The sequence below is a fragment of the Mesoplodon mirus genome (assembly GCF_964341445.2).
Source record: "Mesoplodon mirus genome assembly, chromosome: 11".
In the NCBI taxonomy this organism is placed as follows: Eukaryota; Metazoa; Chordata; class Mammalia; order Artiodactyla; family Ziphiidae; genus Mesoplodon; species Mesoplodon mirus.
Genome location: NC_138987.1, coordinates 34181592 through 34199075, shown reverse-complemented (window position 1 = coordinate 34199075; position 17484 = coordinate 34181592). Strand labels below are relative to the sequence as shown.

The 17484-nt window shown below is 45.5% G+C and overlaps 1 pseudogene across 1 annotated transcript; it reads right to left on the bottom strand.

Moving 5' to 3' along the window:
• Nucleotides 1-7187: 7187 nt before the first annotated feature.
• On the bottom strand, nt 7188-7557 carry LOC309811556 (signal transducer CD24-like; annotated as a pseudogene). The gene has a single exon. The product of its transcript is annotated as a signal transducer CD24-like (transcript).
• Between the last annotated feature and the right edge of the window lie 9927 nt (nt 7558-17484).

Here is a 17484-nt window from a genome sequence, read left to right as displayed (position 1 = left end):
TTCAAAGAAAGATCACCTGCAGGTCCCTAGCACCTAACGCCTGGCACAGAGAGGGAGAACAGTAAATATTTACAGAATGACCATCACTCTCCAAGTCCTACTGGGCGCCTCCCACCAGAGACTGGAATCTACAGGGAGTGGAATCAAGGGCTGTGATAGGGGAGAGAAGGGATGACAGAGGCTATGTTACCTGGGGTCTAGGTGGAGGGGTCAGGAAAGGCTTGCAGAATGATGTGAGATCTGACAAGAGTAGAATGGAAACAGAGGAAAAGCTTAAGCAAAGGCAGGTAGTGAGGCCAGCAGGAGCCAGTCCTGCCAGGAGAAGCAATAGCTCAATCCAAATATAGGAATTGTGGGGTTATTTTTTCATATGCTCCCCCTTTCCAAGATGACCCGCAGAGATAGCTATACACACATCCTTGTCTTGCACCAAAACCAGAGCAGCAAATACCCAGTGTGATAGCAGCTGCCACCTTGTGGTGAAGTTTATAAAGACATCCTCAAGGAAAATCGTACCTTTGATAACTAGTTTTGTTACTGCCACAGTGATGAGGATGATCATGATGATTAGATATCATTTATTGCACTCCTACAGTGTTACAATTTGTAGGATACATTCCTTCATTTAATCCTTGCAATTGTCTTTTTTTCTGCTGGGAAATAACCCATCTCTCATCTTGGAAAGATGAGCAAGTGTCCCCCCTGCATGGGGGCATCTGTGGGCAGACCTCATGCAAAGTAGCTCCACCTTCCAGAAAGGAGGAGAAAGCAAGCAGCCAGGCTTCAGTTGGCAACTAAGTGTGATCTAATCTAGGGAGGTTTGAAGAAAATGCTTTGCGGTTGCCTTCCTCGACCCCATGCAGGCTGTGTCCCAGCCCTGGGTGTGCCAGGCAGGGGTGGGGGTAGGATGTACCAGCTTTAGTCCAATGTTTAAGTCCCACTAGACCCCTTACCATTGCCTTGGGCAAGTCATTTCCCTTTCTGAGCTTCCATTTTCCATCTTTAATTCTGTAGCCTTTAGTTTTCCCATCTGGAAATGTAAATAACACTATCTATTTGAGAGGGTTATTTTGAGGATTAATATCTGAATAGAAATGGTTAAATATGTTAAGTGAAAGAAGTCAGTTATGAAATAACATGATCTCAGGGAATTCCCTAGAAGTCCAGTGGTTAAGACTCTGTGCTTTGGGGACTTCCCTGGTGGCGCAGGGGTTAAGAGTCCACCTGCCAGTTCAGGGGACACGGGTTCGAGCCCTGGTCTGGGAAGATCCCACATGCCGCGGAGCAACTAAGCTCGTGCACCACAACTACTGAGCCTGCGCTCTAGAACCCGTGAGCCACAACTACTGAGCCTGCATGCCACAACTACTGAAGCCGGTGCACCTAGAGCCCGTGCTCCACAACAAGAGAAGCCACCGCAATGAGAAGCCCATGCACCGCAACGAAGAGTAGCCTCTGCTCACCGCAACTAGAGAAAGCCCGCACGCAGCAACAAAGACCCAACGCAGCAAAAAATTAAAAAAAAAAAAAAAAAGACTCTGCTTTCACTGCCGTGGGCACAGGTTCGATCCCTGGTCAGGGAACTAAGATCCTGCAAGCCACGCGGTGCAGCCAAAAAAAAAATTTTTTTTTAATAAAAATAAAATAAAAAACCAAAATAACATGATCTTGATTTTATTAAAAATAAATATACATGTGCATTTCAAATGTTACTGCCCCCCAAAAAACCTAAACCACATATAACAGGTTCAGGGAAACAGTGGAGGCTGGTGGCGAAAAGCAAACTCTAGAACAGATGGGGTGTAAATCCCAGTTCCTCCCCTTCCTAGCTGTGCAGATGTAAGTCAATCACCTAACTTCTCTGCCTTTCAGTTTTCACAACTAGGAATTGGTAATAATAATAAATACATACCTACTGAATATGGTTGCTGAGGAAATATGTGTAACACACACAATGCCCAACACGCAGTAGGCCCTCAATGAGGGTCATGTTAGTACTGCTGTCTGCGGGAGGTGCTCATGAATGGTTTTCAGACTTTTATTAGGCTTTTTTTTTTTTTTTTTTTTTTTTTTTTTTTGCTGTACGCGGGCCTCTCACTGCTGTGGCCTCTCCCGTTGCGGAGCACAGGCTCCGGACACACAGGCTCCGCGGCCATGGCTCGCGGGCCCAGCCGCTCCGCGGCATGTGGGATCTTCCGGGATCGGGGCACGAACCCGTGTCCCCTGCATCGGCAGGCGGACTCTCAACCACTGCGCCACCAGGGAAGCCCAGACTTTTATTAGGCTTTTGTGGAGTTTCCCAAGTTTCTACATCGATTACTTATTACTTCCACATCTCTGGGGGAGAAATGGTATACAAACAACAGCATATAGCAAGTGCCGGGCGCAAAGTGACCTCTTGAGAAATGGGTGCCCTGCCCCACGTCCCACTCAGCAAGCTCCTTCCCTCCCTGATGTCCTGTGAGAAGGGCACCGAGGGTCTCATCTGGGGTCATTACAGCAAGTCATGGACATTCATAGGGCCAGAGAGATGGCTACCAGCAGAGAAAGGAGTTAGGGGCAAGAGAGGTTGCATGAGGGATACAAACATTGGGGAAAACTGACTGAATCTCACGCTGTGTCCTCAGGGAGCTGTGTTTGGGGGGCTTTCTGCCTCCGTGGTCACCAGGGAAACGAGCTGAAGAGAACTGGGTGGAATCTGGCAGGTGGGTCTACGATGGCTCAGTGTAAAATGGATTCAATTCTGGTGCTGTTTGAAAATTTTCTTAATAAGATGTTGGAAAAATTATTAGCAATGTGTTGAGTGAGGGAGAACAAGAGTGAACAGGGTCTGAGGGTGACCACAGAGATGATCCATGAACTCAGGCCTTTCACACCGTTTAGAGCAGCAAAGTCACTGGGGTGTCACCTAAGCCATCCTTCTTGCTTTCCAGATGAGGAAACCTCCATTGGCTGAAGATCACCCAGCCAGGACCAGTGGCCACGCTCCTGTTAAGTACCAAGCTGCCTAGTGTTTTGGATAAAAACACCCGAGGATTTTTCCCAAGGCTGCCTCCTCATTCAGGAAGTTCTGTAGGCCTCTGACTCAGCCAGATCGGAAAAGGCTGGGGCAGGCGGGGCTGAGAGTGCCATGGTGGGGAGTCGGGTGCTCAAAAAGCCTAAAATGGGCGGCTGGCCACAAGGGATGGGCCAGCCCTGTTCTGAACAAGCCTGATGTGTGGAAACCATCCTTGCAGAGGGGTTTATTAGGAAGCCTCTCCAGAAACACTTGAGCCAGTTTTTGCCAGAATTGTCATATTTTAGCCCATCACATTCTCAGAATCCCCTTCCCTGACCAAACCCCAACACATTATGAAGATAACCCAGTGTGAAGTAACAGTCAGAGAGCCAGGCACCAGAGCCCTGGGCACACCCAGTTTCCAACTCCGCTCTGCTTCTGATGAGCCAGTGACGTCAGACATGACACTTGGATTCTCAGCTCTTCACTGCCCTCATCTGTCAAATGGCGAATTACCGCACCAGCCTTTTGGGACATGAACTAAGATAATACACACACAGGCTTACTGCAGTGTCTTACGTGTGGAAAGCACACAGTAAATGATACATAATGTTGCTGTTTTTGTTGGGGTAGTGTGTTGTTTATTTTATTTGTGAATTCTTAATGACTCACCCACTTAACAGCTTTCCCATGGGGTAAGTAACATCCTCTCTAAAAGTCAGTTTCCTCCTCTGGAAAATAAGTAACTCCCAGCTCAGAGGTTGTTGTGAGAACTTGGGGTTAATGATGTAAAGAGCCTGGTTCATAGCCGGAAAGGGCAGATTGCTGGCTACCAGGTCCTATCCTGCACCCAGGGTAGACATTACTAATTGAGCCTGGAGGCTGCCTTGGCATTCTTGTCGATGCATGAGTGAAGCTGAGGGTGGAGATGAATTCTATTTGCCATTCTTAGCATGTGCTCAATGAATTTCAGTTCCCATGATCCTTCTCTATCACCTTTCCTTCCCAAACAACTAACCTCCAGGGGCTGACCTGGTTTGGTGAGTGTAGGGTCCCATGAATTATATCAGGCTCCAAAGACATGTTGACTCTGTGTCCCCTACTGTCTAGAAATTCTTGGGTTTCCCAGAAAAAAATGTTCTAGCTAGGAAAAGGCCTAGGGAAAAGGCCAGAGTTTCCCGTAAATGTAGGTATGGGGATTCAGGTTCCGGGGGATCTGAGTCCCTCCTGTCCACAATCAGTGACTGAAATTTCCCCTTCAAAGCTTTATACCTTGACCTTTACACACTTTGAAAATGAAAACACCCCAGGAAGAATAACTCCATAAGCTCTTTCAATTCTTTATTATGTTATCAGGAGCTGAGACCTGACTTTGAAAAGCCTGAGTATACCAAGGATTAGAGTAAACTGTGAGGAATGGCATTAGTTCTGAAAATAAAATTTGACTATAAACATTCTAGGACAAGTGCTGAACATTAAGGCAGGAAGAACTGAGTTCAAATCCAAGTCAGACCACAATTAGATGTGTGACCTTGGCCAAGTCCTTTAACCTCTCCAAGTTCAAATTTTCTTCTATGTATTGAGATGATAATAATATTCACTATTTTTTTTATTATTAAAGCTCTCTCCTCCTTACTTTAAAACCCACTATCAAATAAGATAATGGACAGAACAGTGCTTCGTAGTAAATTTCCCACTAGGGATTGGGTGGTTTATTACAAAGACCCAGTTATGATAGAAATCCAATTCCCAGTAGCTGCAGCTGTATAAAGGAACTTATTGGCTCATGTAATTAAAAACCAGAGATGGAATGACTCAGGCTTAGCTGGATCCAGAAGATGAAACCGTATTTTCCTGGCTGTCTCACCATCTCTCATCTCTGCTTCACTCTAGGCTGACCTAATTTTCTCCTACTGTATATAGTGTTTTCATGTGGCCAGGGAAGATAGCCACCAGTCGAAATAAATAAATTTCCTTCCAGATTAACAACTCCAGGGCAAAAGAGAGCTTCTCCACCCACACATACATCATCATATCAATCTCAGGGATTTGGGTCATGGGCCCCCTTGAATCAACCACTTTTTTGGGAAATGGCATACAATGGTCGATCCAGTCTAAGTTATTTATGTACCCCATAACTAGGGGTTGGTAGAGTGGGTGATTTTTATGACTGAAAGCCCCATGAGACCTACATGTCTGTGGGAGGGGAAGGGGGGTGTAAAGTTTTTGAACAGTCAATAACCAGAGCTGGTCAGGCTGTGTCTCTGTTTGCAGAAGTCCCAAGCTGCCTCATGAGAAAGATAATGTCAGGGACTTCCCTGGCAGTCCAGTGGTTAAGACTTCATCTTCCAATGTAGGGGTTGTGGATTTGATCCCTGATCGGGGAGTTAAGATCCCATATGCCTCGCGGCCAAAAAACCAAAACATAAAACAGAAACAATATTGTAACAAATTCAATAAAAACTTTTAAAAGACAGAAGACAAGAAAGATAATGTCAAATGAGCTAGGGCCGCTGCATGGTCCTTCAAACAGTTCAGGAATAATAAACGCTGTGTCTGCTCTTTGTCATGTTTTCTGTATGCCTGCCACATTTTCAGCACCTTGCTATACTTGAGAAATTTCCAGCCTTATGAGCCCCATCTCTCCATGGTGGGACCCAGAAATGTTGACTTCCCAGCCTTCCTTGCAGCTAAGGCACCGGCATGTGACCCAGTTTCACCAATCAGACTCACCCGGGGAGATGAGGAGAAGGAAGTGAGAACTTGAGGAAGGATGCTCTGTGTGGTGAGTGGCTCCAGACGCTCAGCTTTAGGGAGAAATCCTGGTGCAGAAATGTCCTCGAGGAGCTGCAGTGGTGGCGTTTCACTCATCCAGCTGTTTCTATGGCCATTTGAGGGCATCGATCCTGGAAGCTTAGCCTCGAGCCAGGTCCGTCAGCCCCTCAACCAATTTTTTTTTTTTTTTTTTTTGCTCTTTCAGCCATTTCTTTTTTTTTTGCGGTACGCGGGCCTCTCACTGTTGTGGCCTCTCCTGTTGCAGAGCACAGGCTCCGGACACGCAGGCTCAGCGGACATGGCTCACGGGCCCAGCCGCTCCGCGGCATGTGGGATCTTCCCAGACCGGGGCACGAACCCGTGTCCCCTGCATCGGCAGGCGGACTCTCAACCACTGCGCCACCAGGGAAGCCCTCTAGTGCTCTTTTTGAATAGGAATAGTTGATAAGTATATAAGCAAAATGTACTCATTATGCTTGGATTTGGGGTAGATTCCAATCCATTATTGCCCTGGTACATATCAATGACTATATAAAAATTCAAATGCAATGTCAAACCCAAACCCCAGAGGAAAGAGTTCAGTTTCCAAGAGAACAGTGGTAGCTTAACCTAAAATTTTATCCAGAGTACATCAGCATTAAGTTAGTACCGCTGAAACAACACATTGAGGATTTACAGTAACACCTGGAAGTTCCTTCTAATGTACATGTAAATAGAATCATGGAAGCTTTCTGTTTTACCTCATTGTTTTAGGGCCTTATAAATTTAAGGACCCAAATAAAAACTGAATCCCTGCTCTACATCCCCTTCCTTATCTCTAAGTAAGATAAAATCTATCCTCACTTTCAAGGTAGAGTTTTATGTGTCCATACTTTTTTTTATATATATAAATTTATTTATTTTATTTATTTATTTTTGGCTGCATTGGGTCTTCATTGCTGCGCACAGGCTTTCTCTAGTTGCAGCGAGCGGGGGCTGCTCTTTGTTGCGGTGTGCGGGCTTCTCATTGCAGTGGCTTCTCTTGTTGTGGAGCACGGGCTCTAGGCGCACGGGCTTCGGTAGTTGTGGTTCGCGGGCTCCAGAGCGCAGGCTCACTAGTTGTGGCGCATGGGCTTAGTTGCTCCGTGGCATGTGAGATCTTCCCGGACTAGGGCTCGAACCCATGTCCCCTGCATTGGCAGGCGGATTCTTAACCACTGGGCCACCAGGGAAACCCGTGTGTCCATACTTCTTAAGCCACATTTAAGGAAATCATCTCTTAACTGATTTTGGATGTCGTTTCTCTTCATCTTGTACAGGAAATGCCAGCAGATTTAATATTGGCATTCATCATCTAGTCAAACCCTTCACATGCTCGTCAAACCAATCAAATTTGGGATCCTTAACAGTTTCTGTCAATAAAGTGTGTGGAATTAGCAGATTCATTCAATGAAGACCTGTTTTTTTTTGTTTTGTTTTGTTTTTTTCCTTGTCACACTGGATGTCTGGATGCCATTTGAATTGGGTTGAGAGGATGGGGAAGTATAGATGTTTCTTGGCTTGAGTCTCTTAACAGTAGAGAGGTAGAAGGGACACGGAGATCACGAAGAGACAGGCTGTTGACGGCAGAGCACCATCACTTGCCTTGGTGGTGGCATTCGCTGGATTGGGGGCAGCTGAGGTATGCTGGGAGAAATATTTGAAGGTGGTACAACCGTTGTTTGATTCGAATAAATCTGCGTAGGTAAGAGCAGTGCCCGAAGCAGCAGCCCCAGTCCAAGCCTGGGTACCATCGCTCTGCTCATGTCCACTCGGTCGGTGTGCAGCATGTCTCAGTGGATGTGGGGTTCATGGAGGATCGCTGGCTCGGGGTGGGCGCAGGCAAAGTCTCAACCAATTCTTTTAATAAGCTCCTTTTCTGCTTAATCAGCCAGTGTGTGTTTCTGTCACTTGCAGTGAAGAGCCCAGACTAATAGGTACTCTAATCCCCATGGCAGGCACCAGGTGGGAGAGGTCCCCTGAAGGGGCAGTTTTCCCCACTTGCCAGGGAAGACACAGTGGGGACCAGAGGGCAGGGGAACTTAAGGCCGACCAGGGCTATGTTGCTAGGCCAGTCCCAGCCCAGGATCTTGTACCAAGGATGGCTGACATGAAGACAAAGTAAGCCATATGAAAGAGCGATATAACTGGATATACACAGGTGACCTGGCATTACTTATCTATTTCTGTGTGTATGTATTTTTACTGAGGCAAAATTCACACAATATAAAATTAGCCATTTTTAGAATGCACAATTCAGTGGCATTTAGTACAATTACAATGTTGTGCAGCCCTCATCTCTATCTAGTTCCAAAACACTTTCATCACCTCCAAAGGACATCTTGTAACCATTAAGCAATCACTCCCTGTGTTCCCCTCCTGCTAGTATCTAACAGTCGTTAGTCTGCATTCTTTCTCTATAGATGTATGTACTCTGGGTATTTCATATAAGTGGAATTGTACAGTACGTGACAGTTTGCATCTGGCTTCTTTCACTAGGCATCATGTTTCTGAGGTTCGTCCATGTTGTAGCATGTATCAGTCCTTCATGCCTTTTTATGGTTGAATAATATGGATAGATCACATTTTTATTCATCCGTTCATCAGTTGATGGACATCTGGGTTTTCTTCATATTTTGGCTATTGTGAATAGTGCTGCTAGCCAAGAAGAAGATGACGGGAGAGTAAGACTGTTGGAACAGCAGCATGAACCCAGTCCTTAGGCAATGACACAGACAGCATCTTCAGCTCGGAGCAGAGAAGCTGACAGAGTCTGGGAGCATCCTAGTGGGGATGATCAAAGGACAAGGACAGATGCCAGGAGGGAGCAAAAGAGGTCTCGTGTGGTAGCTGAGGAGTACCTGTAAGTCTCTGGGAGCTCTGAAGGAGAAATGGTAGGTCTGAAGGGGGAATTCCAGTCATTTGTGTCAGAGACCCGTATAGCATAGGAGATAAGTACAGCTTTGGAGGCCAGCAGGTGGGGTCTTGAATCCTGACTCACTCACCAGCCATGGAACATTGGGGCAATCATTTCATCTTTCTGGGTCTCAGTCCCTCTTTTGTAAATGGGGCTCATAACCATCCCTAGTTCACAAGATTGTCAGCATTAAGTTAGATAATATAAGTGAAGCACAATACCGGACACCCGATAATCTCTTACTATCAGGTAGTTATTACTCTTAGTATTAAGGTTGGTTGGTGTTATTGTGTCTCTATTTTTCTGTCCCACTCTGAAGCAGGTCCAGGATATTAAAATGGTGTAATAGGTGTGGATCTACTTAGCCCATACACTTGGAAGTGCAAAAATGTCTCTTTCTTCATTTTGCAATATCTGAGCTAGATTTCTTATCTCATTCAATTTGGGATTTTCCAGCTCTCCCCAGGATGGCAGCTAGCCATTGGAGGGGACTCACACTGAACCAAGTCCTAGGGAGGGGTGACATCTCCCGCCCCTTGCAGGCATCTGTCTGGTCTTCATTCATTGTATCAGTCAGGATTCAACTGGAGAAACATGACCAGTAGGATATATTATGAGATTTATTTCAAGGAATTGGTTTATGCAATTGTGGGAGCTGGTAGGCAAATCCAGAATCTGTAGGGCAGGTTGTCAGAAGGGCTGGAACTCTCAAGCATGAGCTGAAACTGCTGTCCAGAGGCGGAATTTCTTCAACGGAGTTTCAGGTCTGCTCTTAAAGCTTTTCAATTGGGGCTTCCCTGGTGGCACAGTGGTTAAGAATCCGCCTGCCAATGCAGGGGACACAGGTTCGAACCCTGCTCCGGGAAGATCCCACATACCCAGAGCAACTAAGCCCGCGAGCCACAACTACTGACCCCGCATGCCACAACTACTGAAGCTCGTGCACCTAGAGCCCGTGCTCTGCAACAAGAGAAGCCACCGCAATGAGAAGCCCGTGCACCACAATGAAGAGTCGCCCCCATTCACTGCAACTAGAGAAAGCCCGCACGGTAACGGAGACCCAACGCAGCCAAAAATAAATAAATTTAAAAATAAAGAAAGAAAGAAAACGTCACCTGAAAGTATTTTTTTAAAAAAAAACGCTTTTAGATTGATTGATTCAGACCCACTCAGATTATCTAGAATAATCTCCCTTACTTAAACTGATTATAGACTAATCACATCTACAAAATAGCTTCACAGCAACACCTAGTGTTTGATTAACTGCGGACCATAGCCTCCCCTAACTACACATAAATCTGACCAACAGCATCATCATTTCTAATCTTGCTGTCCTCCCCACCAGCCTCCTGGGGTGTCTCAGGCCAGTGGGCCTCCTCACAACCCAGTACAGTGTGGCCTAGAGCGCCAGCTAGTCTGGATTTGAATCCACCTCCGCCATCAGTAGCTGTGGGACACTGGGCAAGTAACTTAACCTTCCCAAGCCTGACTGTGAAATGGGGATAATAATAGTATCTGCCTCATATGGTTGTTGTGAAGATCAAAGGGGCAAGAACATGTAAAAAGTGCTTAGAACAGTGGTGGACACTGAAGGTTCAGTAAATATTCTCTCCTCCTGCCCCCTCTTGCTGGATGCAGGAACTCGGGTCTTTCGGCGTGATTGAGATGGCTGCTCTCAGAACTCCAACCTTAAGAGGGGGCTGCAGATTTCCCTGCCCTGAGCATACCTCAAGGTCAGCCCCGAGGCCTGTAGAAGAGACAGTTAAGCATGTGAGCAGCTCACCCTCAATCAGGTCCTGGCAGCGGCCCCCCACCCAGAGGAAATAGGGGGAACTGATGGGAAAACATCGTCTGGGACCCTGGCCGCTTTGCTGTGGGACAGAGGGTAACACAAAGGGAAGACGTTTTCTTTACCCTCTCACTTCAAAAGATACCTTTTGGAAGGTGCTTCCGGGCTATCACGCGCTCTAAACAGAGGTGGAGCCTCAGCACATCTGTACACCGCGGGAGGGAGCTGGCAGCCGACTGCCTCTAGGGGGCGCTCCGCTCGCAGGCAGCGCGCTGCGCAGGACTCGGGCACGTATCCGTACCCCTGGAAAACCACGTTCTAGGAAAACGCTGCATTTCCTGTAGTGAAATGAGTGGGGACGTCGAGAGCTTGTGATTCAGGGTATTACTGTGGCCGTGATTTCATGTGCACTGCCAGCCGGCGGGGGGCGGGGGCCGGGAGGGGGACACCAGTCACGTGACCCTGTCTCGTTTCCCAACCGGGCTGTGAGTTTCTTGGAGCCAGGCTTGTTGGACCTCGGCCCCCACCTTCCCCCCCCCCACCCCGCCCTCACTTTAGTCCCGCAATAACCACTTCTTCAGATTTGATTGTGCCTGTCTCCCTTTTCCCTGATGTAGGCGGGAGCTTCATTTAGCCTCTAGAGACCACTCTGAAATACCTGATTGGAAAGCAGCCCTTCTGAGTCCGCAGGGTCTGGTGGTTTAAAGGACTCTGCTGTTAAATTACCTGGGGATCACCGAGCCAGGCCTCTCTTAATTTACGTGGCAGTGACTGACACTGGCCAGAGCAGGATGGAGGGATAGGAAAGGATCAGGATGAAAAGAGCCACCTCTTGGGACTTTGTTAAAAAATTTTCCCCCATTACCAACTCCCCAGCCAGGGTTTCCAGACAGAGCTGGTGTCCTCAGACTCCAGCCCTGCCAGGGAGGTCAACAGGCAGCCCCTGTCCCCTGACCCTACAGGTCTTTCAATGAGTTCATGAGAATCATGCATGCAGATCAGGCCCCAGAGGCCACCTCTATGCTTGAAGAGAGGCAGGCCGGGGTCAGGGAAGGAGCCTGAGTTTTAGAAACAAGCCGACCTGAAACCAGGGCTTCAATCTTGTTTCTGCTTATACCCATGACCCTGGTTAGTTTTTTGTTTGTTTGTGTTGGCCACGCCGCACAGCACGTGGGATTTTATTTGCCACGCAGCTTGCAGGATCTTTGCTCCCCAACCAGGGATTGAACCCAGGCCCTCCGCAGTGAGAGCGTGGAGTCCTAACCCCTGGACCGCCAGGGAATTCCCCCTAATAAGTTCTTAAGTTCTATGAGTCTCAGTTTCCTCATCTGTAAAATAAGCTGGTCTGGATTGGGGGAAATCAAGAGTCTATTTTGGAGCAAATTAAGCTTGATGCCGGATAGACCGGTCAGCCAAGACTAAAAGGAATGTAGATGAAAGTGCTGCTTGCTGAGGTAGGAGCAATGGTGGGGCAAGAGTGGGCAGATAATCAACACGTCCTGACATGTCTACTTCTGGAATGCTCCTTGCAAAAATCCTTTCCTCTTTTATCCCCATTGCCACACCGATTCTCTCCTCATCACTTCTCACTCCCTGGCTGGAGCACCCGCCTGCAACCTGGTTCCACTCTAACCTGGCTTCCACACTGCTTTTAGAAGGATCTTTCTAGAACAAAATCTCTCCTCTTGTTCCAATCTGCCAGTGACTTATCTTGGCGTGCAGCCATGTCCTCAAACTTTTTGGCCTCAGGTTCTCTTTGCAGTCTTAAAAGTTGAGACCTCCAAAAAGCTTTCGTTTATGTGGGTTATATGGCTCAACAGTTACATACTAGAAATTAAAAGTGAGAATTTTAGTTTAATTTAATTAATTTATTTATTTTCTGGCTGCATTGGCTCTTCAGTGCTGCATGCAGGCCTTCTCTAGTTGCAGTGAGCAGGGGCTACTCTTCATTGTAGTGCACGGGCTTCTCATTGCAGTGGCTTCTCTTGTTGCAGAGCACAGGCTCTAGGCACACAGGCTTCAGTAGTTGTGGCTCACGGGCTCTAGAGCGCAGGCTCAGTAGTTGTGGCACACAGACTTAGTTGCTCTGTGGCATGTGGGATCTTCCCGGACCAGGGCTCGAACCCATGTCCCCTGCATTGGCAGGTGGATTCTTAACCATTGCACCACCAGGGAAGCCCTTGTGTCATATTTTAGATTCCACATAATAGTGATATCATATGGTAGTTGTCTTTCTCTTTCTGACTTACTTCACTTAGTATGATAATCGCTAGGTCCATCCATGTTGCTGCAAATGGCATTATTTCATCCTTTTTTATGGCTGAGTAATATTCCATTGTATATATGTACCACATCTTCTTTATCCATTCATCTGTCTATGGGCATTTAGGTTGTTTCCATGTCTTGGCTATTGTAAATAGTGTTGCTATGAATATAGGGGTGCATGTATCTTTTCAAATTATAGTTTTGTCTGGGTATATGCCTAGGGTTGGGTTTGCTGGATCATATGGTAACTCTATTTTTAGATTTTTGAGGAACTTCCATACTGTTTTCCATAATGGCTGCACCAACTTACATTCCCACCAACAGTATAAGAGTCTCTTTCCTTTCTGGGGAGCTCCTATTCATTCTTCAAGGTCCAACTCAAATATTACCTCCTCTGTGAAGCCTTCCCCCCTCCCTGCAGCCTGTATCCACAGTACTTTGTACACACTTCGTTTATAGAACTTAATACATTGTGGAGGGTCACAGGGCCTTACCAACAACACAGAAATCCCCAAACTGAAAACTGGACTTGGTTTGTTAAATCATTTGCTTTTAAAACCTGTCCTGGATGGAAGTGAGGCTATTTATAGTCCTTTTCACCGCCTATTTAATGTGAATATCAGCACGTTTCACTGCAGCAATATACAGCAATACAAAGCAACACCTTTGATTCCCAGGTGTTGCTGCAGGCCCCACTGAGGTGCTAGGAGGATAATGATATATGCCCCATATCATCTTTCTAAACTCTGATAAATTCTGAAATCCAAGATCCACTGGACCCCTAAGGGTTTGGGGTGAGGGATTGTGGACTAGTATTACATTCCTGTGAGTATGTCTCTTCTGCTTAACTGATATCCATGAGGATGGTACCATGTCTTAAATACATCTGTATTCCCAGATTCCAGCAGTGTGGCCACACATTGCAAAGTCTGCAGAATAAGTTGAATTTATGAATTTTCCATAACTATGGGGAACTCCCACACTGAATTTTAAGGGGCAGATTGGATCTCAGATTTCTAGGGTAGTATTCAGGTTACAGTGACAAATTGAATATGTGCCTCAAGTTTTGCTCCTTCCTGAAACCCCACTAGAATTTCCAGAAGAGGGATTTTTGAAAAAAATAAAAACTAAACCCACAATGTTGAGAAAACAGAAACTACAGCCACAAGAAGAGAAGGACAGTGGTAACTCATTGGGCAGGCCTGGGAGAGCCGAATCCAAAGCAGCCAAGGGGAGGGTGGAGCACAAAACTCATTGACACAGCAGAGTTAGCCCAAGACAAAGAAACTGGCTGTACCAGGTTTCTCTGTGAGTGAAGGGGTGGGGGAAGGGGGTGGGGCTAAAAATAGGAAGGACTGGGGGGGTATCTGGGGGGGTATCTGGGAAACTATTAGATCCCAGGTTCCCCCCACCCCCCACCCCAGTTCCTGGCAGCTGATTTTCCCCCACTCTGGAAGAAGCCTGGAAGATTATTCTCAGGAGACGGTAAAGCACAGTTTTTCTGGATTGGGAGATGCCAGGCACAGCTGAGGATATGGGTGTTTTACAGAAAATAGGGATAAAGGAACCATATGCATTTTAATGCTGAATGTGGAAACAGCACACCCCCATGTCTCCAACCTTCACCCCTAAGCTTGGTTTCTAGAATTCTGAAACTAAACCCTTCCCTTCCGGGGAGGAGGTTGGAAAATGTCTAGCATAAAAGAAAGACTTAAAAAATACTGACATACTGGATTTCCCAACACCTAGGCCCCCAGATCACCCTGCTGTGAAGGTCCAAGTGGACAGTCCCTCATGCACTCAAAGCTTAAATTTTTTTATTTTATTTTTTTTTTAGTATTTCATTGTCAACAGACCTAAGAAATACCTCAAATCTGAGGAAAACCTTTAACATGGAAGAAAGAGATCAAAACAAACAGGATAAAAGCAACCTGGAAGAAACAGACACTGTGCAGGGAGTTTTTAAAAACATATTTTGTTTTCAGAGAGAAAAGAAAACATTTGTGTATCCCTGAACTGAAACAAAAACAGGATACCATCAGAACATTCCAAGATTTAGAAAGAGCTTTCGATATTAAGGATATGATCATTGAAATATTTTTTAAAAATCAATAAAAGCATTGGAAAATCAAGTTAAGGAAACAACTTAGAAATTAGAGCACAAAGACAGATTGAAAACAGGAAAGAAACAAAAATGGAAGTCTAGACGAAGAGACCCAACATCAGAATAATAGGGGTTCCACGGGTTGCAAGGCAGAAATAGAGACACACATGTAGAGAACTAATATATGGACACCAAGGGGGGATAGAGGTGGGGGAGGTGGGATGAATTGGGAGATTGGGATTGACATCTATACACTAATATGTGTAAAATAGATAACTAATAAGAACCTGCTGTATAAAAAATAAATAAATTAAAAAAATTTTTTTAAAGAATAATAGGGGTTCCAGAAGAAAGAACAGAGAAAATGGAGGGGATGAAACCGTTCATGAAATACTCAAGAAATTCTGCAGAAAGCATATTTCCAAACTGAAAGGGACAAGAGTTCATTATCATGGATGAAAAGACACTCAACTCAAGGCATGGTGCTGGAATTTCAGATCACTGGGATTAAAAAAAAAAAAGAAGATTCTATGATCTTCCAGAGAGAAAAAGAAAACAGAATTACAGCAGATTCAGACTTCTCATAGCAACACTGAGGGCTAGTAGGTGACCCAATACCTTCAGCAGTCTGAAGGAAAATAATCTTCAATCTAGAATTCTATTCTCAGTGAGGTTATCAGCCACATATGATGGTTTGACAAAAACATTTTCAAATAGCCAAGATCCCAAAATACTTTCCCATGCAGCCTTTCTCAGCAAGCTACTGGAGGCTAAGTTCCACCAAAAGAGTGTAAATCACTAAACAAAAAGATGTGGATTCAGTAAACCAGAGATCTACTGAGTGACGGTCATGCCCCAGACTCAGAAGGCAATCAGTTCAACCAGTCCAGAGGGAGTTCCGGGACTTAGCATATAGACAGATATATTTGGGGCATTATTCCCAAGATCCTAGCTGGAGGAAGAGAACGCCCAGGTCAGCGGAGCTGTGATTCTTTTCTAGATCTTGCCTTGACTGGGTGGTGGTGGAGTCCCTGCCCTCCCAATGGTGCCCTGCAGTTGTTTCAACTCCACATGTGTTCAGGTGTGACCCACTCCCGAGACCTAGAGTTAGGTCATGGAGCTGAAAAGCGAAAACAAAACAAAACAAAAAACGGAATAGCCCTCTCCCCGTGAATGTATTTCTGCCAGACTGCATGCAGTACATGGCTCACCCTACAGGTGCTTGCAGATGCCCTGATGTTACCCACTGACTTCCCTGGGAGCAGCTCTTGTAAACAACAGGAGCCACACTGTGATGCCTCACTTGGTCCAGTTCATTTTCTCCGGGAAGACTTCATCTATTAGCAGCAATATGGTTCTTTCCTTACAGTGGTTTGGGCTTGCTTCTTGGTTTTCCAAAATTAAACAATATATCATTTATTGTATATATCCTATATCCTTATGCAGATGGTAACACTGGCAAAAAGTATGAAAGAATACTTAACTCAAAAATCAGAAGAATATATATATGTATAACTGAATCACTTTGCTGTACACCAGAAACGAACACAACCTTGTAAATCAACCATACTTCAATTAAAAAAAAATCAGGATAGGGCTTACCTTGGCGAGGAGAGTGATACTATTTCTGAGGGGCTCACAGTGGAATTTTAAAGATACCCAAAGTACTCATTTCTTAACCAATTTCTTTAAATGATATGCACATAATTATTATCATATATTTATGATTCAATCCTCATTAAAATTTCTAAATTTAAGATAAATGGAGGGATTTTAAATGGCAACTCAGAGATATCAAATGCTTGATTTGTTGATGTGTTTCTCAGGCCAGTTTGTATCACCCTGTTTAACACCAGAAGCTGCCCCTTCCCACCCATCACCCCTTCCCTGCCTCCATCACCTGCCCCTCCCTCCCATCCTCAGGATCTTCCAGTTCCACTTACCCTGCTCTACTTTTTCTTTCTTCCTTTTTTTTTTCTTGGTACCTAATAGCTTCTTACATCCTCTAGAACAGTGGATCTCAAAATTTTGGGTTCCAAGATCCATTTTATGCTCTTAAATATTGTTGAAAACTTCAAAAAAACTCTTATGTGGGTTGTATCTGTTGATATTTACCATGTTTGAAATTAAAACTGAGAAATTTTCAAAACCCAAGAATCACAAGCACACATTCTATAAGCTGTCAGACATCGGGTAGCCTATGGAAGACTCCACTGTACAGTCATGAGAAAATGAGCATGCAGCGGTAAATAACATTTGGTATTGTTATGAAAATATTGTTGACCTTGAGGACGCCCCTGAAAGGGCCTTAGGGGCCCCCAGGAGTGCCAGGGACTCTGCTTCGAGAACCACTGTTTAGCACAAAACCCAGCACAGAGTAGGACTACTCAAATGTGTACTTAGTGTCTGTTACACAGAACACCCTCTGTTAAGTGCTACTGGGGATACAAAGCTAGGAAGGACCCAATCCCTCTCCTTGAATCACATCCGCCAGATGCCTTCTGGGCTTCTGATAGTAGAATACTTGCATTCAACCTAATTCTGCTTCTTGAGAAACCCTTTCAGGGCAGCAGTCCTGGGGTTAGTCCAAGAAGAGTCTACAGCCAGTGCACACGGTT